Genomic DNA, 12,195 nt, shown 5'->3' with positions numbered 1-12,195 from the left:
GAGAGTGGCAGATGTAGGAAAGATGAGACTCTCTTTTCAGGATCCTGAACTATTTGGGTAGTTTCCCAGTTTGGGTGCCTGTGATCCCAAGGGGATGCTGGCCAAAGCAAGTCCCTTCTATTAGCTCAAGGGTGAGGTCCTCTCAGGCTTCCCACCCCGTCCACCCATCTTGGGTGCTCCAGGAAGTATGGAGCCCAGATAGGACTCTTGTACCTTCCTGCCCCATGGCCAACTACATCACTATGAAGATTCTGTCAGACAACCCTAACTGCTTCTCACCATCTGGACACAGAGGCACTTTTGTTGTTAGAGGTCAGTAGCAGAGTAGGCCCCTTTTTTCTGGGGGCCCTGGAAAAAGTTCTTTCGGTCCTGCATCCTGGCAGACAATTGCAAGAATATGTCTCTTCCCCTTTACCCTCCTGTTCGTCTCTACAATAGGGAATGGCAGGCTGGTAACTGAGGGTGAAAGTTGCTTGCAAATTTCTTGAGGACAGAAGCTGTTGATTTGTATGCCTGGCACCTGGTTAGCACCTTGCCTGGCATACAGCAGACACTCAGTGAATGCTAATCTGCCTCCCCTCCCTCGACCTGACTTCAGCACCAGAGCCAGCTTCCTTCCAATGAACCTGATATATAGACGCCTTGGCCTGGACAGATTAATCAATCCCGCCTCTGGGAGTCGGAGCAGGATCAGCTGATAATTAGGCATCAAGCTCAGGGTTGGTGACCTTTTAGAAGTGTCACTGCTCTTGTCTGCTCTCCTTAAAAGAAAAGAGAAATTGGTAGAGGCTTTGCTTCTGGAAAAGGAGAATAAAAACATTGCTTTAAAAAAAATTGTTGTCAAATAAACCTAACCCAAATGTGTTATTTTAACCATTTTTTTTCAGTGACATTAAGCACATTCACATGTTGTGCAACCAGTACAGCCATCCATCTCCAGAACTCTTTTTATCTTCCCAAACTGAGACTGTGCACCCATTAAACAGTAACTCCTCATTCTCTTCTCCCCTAGTCCCTAGCAACCAGCATTCTACTATCTTTGTGAATGTGACTATTACCTCATGTAAGTGGAATCATATGTTTTCAAGTCCCACCTTGAAGCTGTTATCAGTGAACACTTTCCTTAATTAACACCTTAGTTAGAATTAGTTGCTGACAACAGGAATGGGTCATCACTCCTTTTCTCATGCCAAATGAAACACTCTCTTCCATATGGTTCCCAGACACAGCTCCCCTTTCCCGGGCTCCCCCACCTCCCTTCTCCCATATGACCAGGCCTCGCACACTCATCTGGCTAATGCCCACTCAGCTCAACCCTCATCTCCAGCCAGAAGTCCAGACAGACCCCTGGGTGGGGGTCTCTCCTTCCTCCTCCATGTCCTCCAGGCTGCCATCTGGTAGGCCACCCTGTATCTTGCCCTACTGCCTTCTACACTCACTCCCTTTGGCCACAAGCTCCCTAAGGGCACAGTTCCCACCAGTCTCTTTGTATGGCTTGCACCTACCAAACCTTTGAGTTGCTTGGAATAATTCATGTGTCACGTTTGGCACCGCTGCACAAGCCTGGGCCACTTTGTGGTTGGAAACTCCCAGGAAAAGAGATGGAGTTGTCCTCTTGGAGAAATATGCCTGCATGGTTGGTGTAAGCAAGGGCCAGAGGCACTGTCAGTGTGGATAGAGATTCCCGTCCTGAGGAAAAGCAAATTGCCAAGGGGATGAATTAGTTTTGAGACCTTCAGCACAGTTATTCCTTCCTTTATTCACTCAGTCATCCTACAAACATGCAGTGGCACTTGCTCTGAGTGAGGCACCTGGCAAGGCCCCCAAGGGAAAAGAGCAAAGGAAGAGAAGACCCCTTTGGAGGTACTGTGTGCTCATACACAGCCAGTCTTCTGCGAAAGGACCAGTCTCCTAGGAGAGGCCCTGGGCTTCTCTGGGAGGAGGAGAGGAGTGGCTGGGGTAGGGGAGGCTAGGCCAAGCCCATCAGGTGGGGAAGCAGATGGCTGTTCCTTAAGCCTCAAGCCCATGGACTGCCTTGAAGCCCTGGCCTCACCTCCTGGAGGCTTAGCTATACTCTAGCTTTTGGTCAGTTCTGGGGAATGGGACTAGGGCCATGTAGCAGGCAGAGAGGGGAGACGGGTCCTAGGCAAGCAGAAACAGTCAGGTATCCCTTGTGGCAGCTGCTTCTACCCAGAGGGTGGCAGGGGAGTGCCTACAGGGTAGTCTGGTCTGCTGGCAGGAGTCCCTATAGGACCCCCATGTGAGGGGCTCCAACGTCACTGCATGCTAGTCCAGCTTGGCTTAGAGAGTCCACTTAGAGGACTTCAAGCTCCACAGGCCAAGAACATTGTTATGGTTTGGCTGTGTCCCCACTCAAATCTCATCTTGAATTGTAGCACCCATAATTCCCATGTGTTGGGGAGGGACCTGGTGGGAGATAATTGAATCATTGGGGCAGGTCTTTCCCATGCTGTTCTCATGATAGTGAATACGTCTCATGAGACTGATGGTTTTATAAAGGGGAGTTCCCCTGCACACTCTCTCTTGCCTGCCACCATGTGAGACATGCCTTTGCTCCTCCTTCACCTTCTGCCGTGATTGTGAAGTCTCCCCAGCTATGTGGAACTGTGAGTCCATTAAACCTCTTTCTTTTGTAAATTACTCAGTCTCAGGTATGTCTTCATTAGCAGCTTGGGAACAGACTAATACAAACATGAAGTCTATAGTAGAAAGTGACAGAATTTGAATCTGCTCAGAGGGCAAGCATTTGGGATTATTTACCCAAGAGAGAAGGAGGAACTTAAGTGACTTGGTTATCACGATTACTTTTAAGGTGTTAAGCTGACAACATTAACTCAAATGGTCCTCACAGTAACCCTATGAGAGGAGCAGGGCAGAAACAGCGATCCCATTATGCAGGCAAAGACAACAAGGCACAAAAGGTTAAGGCCCTTACTGACCACTCACTTCATCAGTAGAGGAGTTAGGGTTTGACCCCAGTGTTTCCATCCTTGGTCCAGGGTCCTAGCTTAACCAGCCTACCTCTCCTTACTTCATGGGTCTAATGGGGGCCCCACATTAGGGGGACTTTGAGAACAAGCCCATGATGGTGAGCGCTCCAGCTGCTCCAGGCAGCCCTTCTGATGAGGGGCCAAAGGAGGGAGCAAGGGGTGGGGCAGGCTCTGAGTCACTCCAGGCCTGCACAGCTCACCAACTTCTCACCCCCATTCCTAATCAAGGTGCTCAGAACCCAGTAAGCCTGGAGCTGGAGTTCATTTATCTTACCAGGCATTGGCAGGGGGAGCTTGGGGAGCTCAGAGGCCTCCTGGCTAGGGGAGGATGTCCAGATTCTGTGACTCTCAGTGTGCCTGTAAGAAAATAAATCCATTAAAATGATTTCTTTTTCCTTCCAACCAAGAAATGAGGTTCATAACCCATCCTTGGCTACCAGAGCACAGCCCTCTCTGGATTCCTTCCCTACCTTGGTTGCAGTTGTTAAATTGGTCATTTGGGTTTCAAAGGATGAAAGTCTGCCCTGCAAAACCTGTGGTTGGGCCTGGTTAACTCACTGGCTCAGGCCTGAGAGAAGGGTGGAGAGAGGCTTAGCTTCCCACTGGCTCTCTGTCTTGGGCACAGATGGAACTTGCCTGGATGAAGCACTTAGAAATGTTCTCCCTTGGGCCGGGCGCCATGGCTCAAGCCTGTAATCCCAGCACTTTGGGAGGCCGAGACGGGCGGATCACGAGGTCAGGAAATCAAGACCATCTGGCTAATATGGTGAAACCCCATCTCTACTAAAAATACAAAAAACTAGCCAGGCGAGGTGGCGGGCGCCTGTAGTCCCAGCTACTCGGGAGGCTGAGGCAGGAGAATGGTGTAAACCCGGGAGGCAGAGCTTGCAGTGAGCTGAGATCCAGCCACTGCACTCTAGCCTGGGCAACAGAGCGAGACTCCATCTCAACAACAGCAAAAAAAAAAAAAAAAAGAAGAAATGTTCTCCCTTGATCACCAGAGACAGGTTGGATGGCTCAGCTGAAACCCTGCCTTTCTGCTCAAGAAATTTCCCAATGCCCTGCCTCCTGAGAATGGCTCTAGTACAATATCACGTTCATTGAGCATCTACTCTGTGCCAAATATTTTACATATCTCATTCAATTCTAACACAATCCTTCAAAACGCTATTATCTCCACTCTAAAAATGAGAAATCTGAGCATCAGGTAAGTTAACATCTGGGTCAGGCAGCTAGTGAGTTGCAGAACCATGGCTTGGATCTATTGTAATCTTACCACAGTCCCTTCAGGTATGTGTTGTTATCAACTTTTCATAGGAGAAGAAATTGGGACTCAGATAGGCTAATTATAGGCCAATTATGCTTGCCCAAGGTAAGCAACTGCCCAATGTATGTTTGTGATCTTATCTCCCTGCTGTCTTAGGCAGGCTGATTCCCTCACCCCATATTTAGTGGGACCTCCCTGCCTTTGCTAGGTCTCCTCCACTCAACACTATTCCCCAGCCCCATCCTCTCAGCCAACTCTCTGAAGCCAGTATAACTTCCCAGTCCAATGCACAATGGCTCCTTTCACAAAGGCTTCCCTAGCACTTGGAGCCATGCTGACCCCATGCTGATCATCCCTTCCTCCCCTTTCCAATCTCCAAACACGTTTACTGACCATGAGGGCACTTCATTGTTGTCTGTTTATGCGTCTTCTTGTTTTGCCCAAGTATGCCTTGTTCCTGCCCGCTCTGGTCTTCCCTAGAGAATAACAACCAATCATGAGAGATGTCTCATTGCTTACAGCCCAGAGATGTCAACTCTAGATTCTACAAGTGTCTTAGCAGTGGAGGCCATATGCATGCATCTGCCACAGCATTTAGCATAGTGTCAACCACAAACAGAGTGTTGAATAAATTCCACACATCTGTATGTTATTATTCAAAGCACTTGAATGTCCCTTATCTTGATGCATCCTCCTGAGAACAGTGGGAAGTGGGGCCCAGGCTCTGAGGGGCTAGTGCTGTAGCTAAGGTCAGTGGGAGAGCAGGACCAGGACCCAGATTTTCTGATCCTGAGTCTAGGGCTCTTTCCTCTGCTCAGGCCACAGATAATCAACTGTTTCTTGGAACATGTCCTAATCAGCTTATTTTCTCCATGGTTCCTTCTTCCACAGAGCCATGAGAAGGGAGCCTTCCTTGTTGACAGTGTTATCAGACTGGCTCTGAGGGCAGCAGAAGTCAGAGGGCAGGGGTGGTGAAAGCATCTCAGGTGAAGCTCTGAATGACTCCAGTCACCTGGCTAGGCTGAGATCCTGGTCAAGAGAGGACTTTCCCAGTTCCCCTCAGGGCTTCTTGGGTCTATAGGGCCCCTGCCCTACTTCATGGCCATGCAGAGAGCCACCAATAGAGGCAGGTGATCAGTTGCAGACCAAACTCCAGGTACCCTAAGGATCTTTCCTCTGGCAGGAAGGGGAAGGAAAACCCTCAGAGGCCTGTTACTGCCTCATAAGAAGGAAGAAATAGGCAGAAGTTGGGGGCGGGGGTGGCGGTTGCTGTTGTTGTTTTGCCTGCGGGGGTCCAGGAGCCCCAAGCAGCTCCTCTGTGGATGTCCCCACCAGACATATCTGGAGATGCTTTGTCAGAAAGAAGGATTTGGTTGCACGGAACCATTCCCATTCTCAGCTAGACAGCCTGCAGGATTTGGGTGCATCCAGGAGCCCAGCCCCTTCTCTCTGCTCTAAGCCAACCAGCCAGCCACAGGATCTGACCCCTGAGGCTTGGGAGGATGATCAGGGTCATTGTGGCATCTTCATGTGATCCAGTGCATCATTTGCACCTCATGTTCCTTCATAGCACCCACTGCACATCCAAGAACATCCCCAGAGAGTCATGGTCATTTTCAATTTCTCCATCTTGTGGCTTGTCTGCCATGTGGAGGAGGCCAGGTTGGAGCTAAAGACAGACTGAGTGTGTGACACCTGCTTTTTGAGAACGGCCCTGGCACAGGCTGCTTTCTCTAAACTCTGTACAGCTTCCTGCCCTGGGAAATGCAGAAATAATTGAATGACATGTGCAGTGATTACGGGAAGAAGATGAGTTGCGGGGAGGACTGTCTGTAGATCCTGCCAAGGAGACTAGGAATAAATTCAAACTATCACCTTATACTGAGCTCCCTTAGCAGGTGTCAGTGTAGCAGTCACCTCGTCTATCCCAAATACAGCACCTTACAGCCTGAGCACGTACTTTGCAGAGCCAGCCAGAGCCTCTGGGAGGCCCACAAGAAGGCTGCAGCAGTGCTGTAGAACAGGCCACAGCAGTTGTAGCAATGTCATTCCAGTCCATCCCATTCCATTCAATTCTGTATTAGCTCACCACCTACTATGTTCTGAAAAGGGTGCCAGCATCATAAGTAAAATAATCGTCAAGTTAAAGAAGCTCACTGCATAGCAGAGGAGACATCCAAGTATATACAGGTAGTATTTCTGAACTTGCAGAGATGATTCTGATTTAAGACATTTGGTAAACTCTGGTGAAAGCAGGGAACATACACTCTCTGTTATTCACCCCTGTAATCCCAGGGCCTGGCACAGAGCCTGGAGCAGAGTCGGTGCTTAATAGATGGTTGGCAAATGAGCAAATGCCTAGATTGTCTGAGTTGGACAAACAAGTTCCCTAGAGCTCTGCAGGGAGTAAGCTCTGCAGACTTGCTCTCTGCTGGCTGTCCCCCTGGAACCCCCTGGTTTCCTCTCAGGAGGTCTTCCTCACTTCACCCTCTTCTCTCCAACACACCCCCTCAGACTTGGGCTCTGCAGTTTTGCATTCACCACCCTACTCCGTGTCCCCAAGCACAAGTCGCCAAAGATAACTAATATTAGCAGGTTACAGTCAGCACAGATATACTTTAAGATGCTTAGTGGGGCTGGAGAGCCCTAGACAGAGCTGGGTGTATTTTTAGCTCTTTGGGTATCTGGAAAGATATTGAGATGCAGTCATTGTTACAGACACCCAGGCAAATCAGTATTCTGCTACTGGCCTCCCTACACCAGGCAGTTTCCATTCAGTGTCTCAAAAGCAAGGGTTGCCATGGAGATTGAGTGCCAGGACAACCGAACTTCCTCTCAGGAAACAACAGCACAGGTGGAGCTCTGGGCCAGTGGGGATCAAGAAGCTCCTCAGATGGCCACAGCTTTCTCTCCTGAAGGCAAGTGATGGCAGAGGTCCCTGGCACCCTTGGAAGGGGTCAGCCAGAAGATGGAGGACACTGTCTCTGGAACTTCATTCAGGGAGGGGTTGATTCTATTTCTCACTCACACTTGCTGTGGATGGCTTTAGTTCTCTTCACAAAGGGATCTGGCCACCCAAGAAGCAGTCTGGAAGCTGCTCAGGGAGGAAGGTGGCAGGGTCTTTTTGTAGTAGAGGCCAGTTCTGGCAGATACGTAGAACACAAGCTCTGCATGAGGCTGGGGAAGGCTAGGTCAGTCCTGCAGCCATCAGAATTACAGTAGCCCACTCTTCTGGGTGGCACTGTACAGGACCATCTTATCCTATTCTTGCTATCATTTGGGGAAGCAGCCAAGACAGGTGGCATGGTCCCCACTTTCCTCCTTCATTCAACAAACATTTCCTATGTACCTGACATGTTAGACAACTGAGATGAAAACCCAAAGCTCCAAGAGGCTATGAAACCCTCCTACAGTTACAAAGCTATTAAGGGTGGAACCAGAAAAGCACCTAGATCTCTCCAGTCCATAGATTCAGAGGGATACGAGCCCAAAGAATCTTTTAGAGAATATTTAGTGTGACCCTCACACTTCAGAGAAAATAAGCTGAGGCCCTGAAAGAGCACATAACTTGGTCACTCAGAACTTGTAGTGGAGCAAGGCCAAGATCCTTTTGCCCACTCTTCTCATCACCCCTAACTCTTTCCAGATGTTCCAGCTTTTACTGGACATCACCCTGTGTCAGGCAGTGGATCAGCTAAGAATTACATTTAGTTGTGATTAATGAAGACCTGACCACAGTGACTTAAACAGGGGCTTACGTCTCTCTCATAAAAGTCCAGCGGCGACGGGGGCCTCGCTCGCTCCCGGCCGGGTCGCAGCAGTTGCAGTGGAAGAAAGATGAGTACGCAGTGGATGGGAAGTGCCATCATGCCCCAGTATTACAAGAACAAGCTGGAGGACCTGTGTGTGTGTCTGTTGCAGTCAAACTGTATGGTCCAGGAAGGAAAATCCACTCTGCAGTGTTTGAAGGAAGGATACTGCAAAGTTTTGAAATACTCATTTTTTGAGTATAAAAGATCAATGTTGGATACCAGGTCAAGAATCAGAGGAAGAAAGGGATATTGATACATTATGTTGAAGCCAAGATGAAAACAACAAAGGATTTTCTCTGGTCATTAACACAAAGAAGCCAAAACAGGAAACATACTTTTTACTACATCTGTTTGATTGGACCAGTTTTCCCCTCTGTGGAACACTGAAGAAAATGGATGAGTTCTGTTTTTGAATATGTATAAAGTAAATGATTCTCTTGATCCAACTTATTTTTAGAAGAAAAACCTCATTAAACAGTTATGGGTTGGGAGCATAATAAATGTGTTTTGAGAATTGTTCTAAAGCACAGAGAATGGGAAGACTGTTATTTGCAAACTTGACTCTTCAATCGAATTACACAGTTTGTACAGGCCACTGATGTGAATGACACAGTTGATAACATGGAGCCTGTCCAGAAGATGTCAATTGGGAAAGTTTAGGGTAAAACTTTTTCATCAGTTCAATCTTTCCTATCTAGTTCTAAAATAAATTGTATTTGATTCCCCTCCCCGCCCAAAAAAAAAGAAAAAAAAAAAATCCAGGGGCCGGGTGCGGTGGCTCAAGCCTGTAATCCCAGCACTTTGGGAGGCCAAGGTGGGCGGATCATGAGGTCAGGAGATCGAGACCATCCTGGCTAACATGGTGAAACCCCATCTCTACTAAACATACAAAAAATTAGCCAGGCATGGTGGCAAGCACCTGTAGTCCCAGCTACTTGGGAGGCTGAGGCAGGAGAATGGCATGAACCTGGAAGGCAGAGCTTGCAGTGAGCCGAGATCATGCCACTGCACTCCAGCCTGGGCAACACAGCGAGACTCCACCTCAAAAAAAAAGTCCAGAGGCGGTGTTCCAGGGCTGGTGTGGCAGCTTTAACCAAGTCATCAGGGATGCAGCTTTCTTCTAGCTTTTTGCATCACTGTCTTTTGCACACAGCTTTAATCCTAAAACGTCCAAGACTACTGCTGGTGTTTTAGCCATCACATCCACATTTCAGGCAGGAAAAGTGAGAACAGAAAGGAACAAAAGGACATGACGTGCATGCCTGACCTGTCTGCCCCGTTAGGAGTCTTTCTGCAATCCCATCCAAGTTCTACTTAGTATCCTTTCGCACTTGCCAGTAAGGGAGGTTAAGACATGTTGTCTTTTACCTGGGCACACTGCTATGCTAAACAGATTTGAGCTTGTGGTAGGAATGAAGAATGATATTGGGAGCAACCAGAAATTTCTGCCATAAACACTTTCCTAGGCACTGTATGGAGACACTATTCATGTATCTAGAATCTGTATTTCGCCTAAGATTTATGAAGGGTTTTTGTTTCCTGCTTTTTTTTTTTTTTTTTTTTTTTTTTTTTGAGATGGAGTCTCCCTTTGTTGCCAGGCAGGAGTGCAGTGGCGCAATCTCAGCTTACTGTAACCTCCACCTCCCGAGTTCCAGCGATTCTCCTGCGTCAGCCTCCTGAGTAGCTGGGACTACAGGCATGCACCACCACGCCCAGCTAATTTTTGTACCTTTAGTAGAGACGAGGTTTCACCATGTTGGCCAGGATGGTCTTGATCTCTTGACCTCACGATCCACCCGCCTTGGCCTCCCAAAGTGCTGGGATTGCAGGGGTAAGCCACAGTGCCCAGCCGTTTCCTGCGTCTTAAAATTGTTCCGTGCTTTCTAAATTTTCTTCAGCACGTATATGTTGATTTCACAATGAGAGAAAAAAAACCCATCCATCTTCCTTCAAATCATTCACACAGATGACTATTAACCCTGCCTAGAGTCACCTAGGCTATGCTGTTTTTATGAGGATGGCACAAAAATTCTTAAAACAGGATTTGAGCAAAATATCAATTCTATTCAGCTTGAATGAAATCTACCATATCACCCTTGGAGGAGGCATGGAGCGGAAGTGGCAAATCCTCCAAGGCACTGATGAGAGTCACAGCTTCATGCACAGCCAGCTCCCCAGCCCTCAGCCTCCCTTCCTCCTGCTCCCATCTCCTCTTGTCTGGGAGTGCCTCCCACACAAGGTCTTCTCCACACTGAAATCCAATGCCCTCAGGGGCTGCTGGGCTGCACGCCCATCTGGACTCAGAGCTGAAGAGCAGGGGTGGATGCTGTGGCTCTGCAGGTGAGGCTTAGCCTTTGCACAGCTTGTCACAGATGGCTCCGTTTACTTGTGAATCGGAGGTATCCTCCTCAAGCACCCAGAAGGTAGGTCAAGGACCTGGAGGAGTCTCCTTTTCCTCATAGTAAACCAAAGGCTGGGCCCACACATCCTGACCCCTCCTGTCCGCAAGGAAATTGTTCAGGAATGAATCGTAGGCCAGCTCAGCATGTGACTAGGGCACATGAGGAACCCACTCGAAGACTTTCTCTCAATGTGCTGCTTGTCTAAGGCATAATGAACAGGTGTTTGAGAGGGGATGGCGGACAAGCAAGGATCAGTCTATTCTATATGGAATTGAAGCACGGGTGCTTAATTCATGAGATGAGCCCAGACATTCCTACTTATTCCAGAATCTTTCCTCCCCTTCATCTTTCTAAATGGATGTCAATTTTATTTGCTCAGTTGATACCTGATCTCTCAGGCTCTCTTACAGATGTTCACAGTGCTGGACCATGAAATGTAGGTACAGGACTCTGGGACGGGTATGTGTACCTGCAGAGAAAGGCCCAAGAGAAAAATAAGGCTACATTTGACCTTACCCTTTCCCTTCTTCCCACCTGGAGGAGGAGATGCCTGGGAATGAAGCAGCTGTCTCACACTCCTAAAAAGGAAAGCCCCATGCTAGGATGGTGGGGCAGGAAGCTAGAAGGATCTGAGGTTCTTCTTGACTTTCTTGACAACATCTCTAGACTGTCTACTTCCTGATTTCTTGTTATATGACACAAATAAAAGCCTCATTTGGGTAAACCAGCATGGTTGGGTTTCTAGTACAGGGAGCCAAATACAATTTTAAGTGATGCCTAAAGATTGTCAAAGAGGGTGCCTTTTTGTGTGATTGCAGACTCACCAACCAATGTGCATTTCCTGGCCAGGTTCTGTCCTCAGGTTCACTTCCTCCTAGGTTGGACCTGGCCAGGCTGCATTGTCCCAGCAGAACTCCCGGCAGGCCTGGGCATGCATCTCGGATGAGGCTGAGCTCTTTTGACTGTTCATCTGTATTTATCACTCTGGGAGAAAGTGAAGAATAAAATACCATGGATTGTTTTTACTCCTCTCAAGAGAGAATGTGGTATACAAGAAAATGCATCTTGGCTGAGAAGTCCCTGAGAATTAAAAACTTGATCTTCCTGAACTAGGAACAGGAGGGCTTTTCCCTCTCTTTATCAAACCATTTAGGGCATAAGGGTGCTTCCCACTGATAGCCCCATGGATTGTAGATCTTGAAAATCCTTTGGGATCTGTAAGATCTTAGGACTTTGTAAAGAGGAATTGATGATCTTAGACTAGATAGCATGCAAAAAAAAAAAAAAAAGAGGAAATGATGAATATATCATCTATCAGGTTTCAGGCTTTTCTCAATCAACCAACATGTTTTCGAGTGCCTACCATGTGTCTATATAACCTTCACAAAATGAACAAATGTCTTTAAAAGATTCCTGCAAAGAAATCCGAGTTGGAGATAATATCAATAATAAAAGTATAAAAAACGAAAAGAATATTTCTGGGGTGACCCTTTTCCTTCTTTGTAAGTTCTTTATTAGCCACTTTATAAGGCAAAAGCAATGAGAATCCAATCAGATCTGAAAAGAAGTTGACAAAAAAATGCAACATTTAAAAAACAATTATCTCTTTGGGAGGCTGAGGCAGGTGGATCATGAGGTCAGAAGATCGAGACCATCCTGGCTAACACGGTGAAACCCCGTCTCTACTAAAAATACAAAAAATT

The sequence above is a fragment of the Colobus angolensis genome, unplaced genomic scaffold (genome assembly GCF_000951035.1).
Source record: "Colobus angolensis palliatus isolate OR3802 unplaced genomic scaffold, Cang.pa_1.0 Scaffold273, whole genome shotgun sequence".
NCBI lineage: Eukaryota > Metazoa > Chordata > Mammalia > Primates > Cercopithecidae > Colobus > Colobus angolensis.
This window is presented reverse-complemented; position numbering follows the sequence as displayed.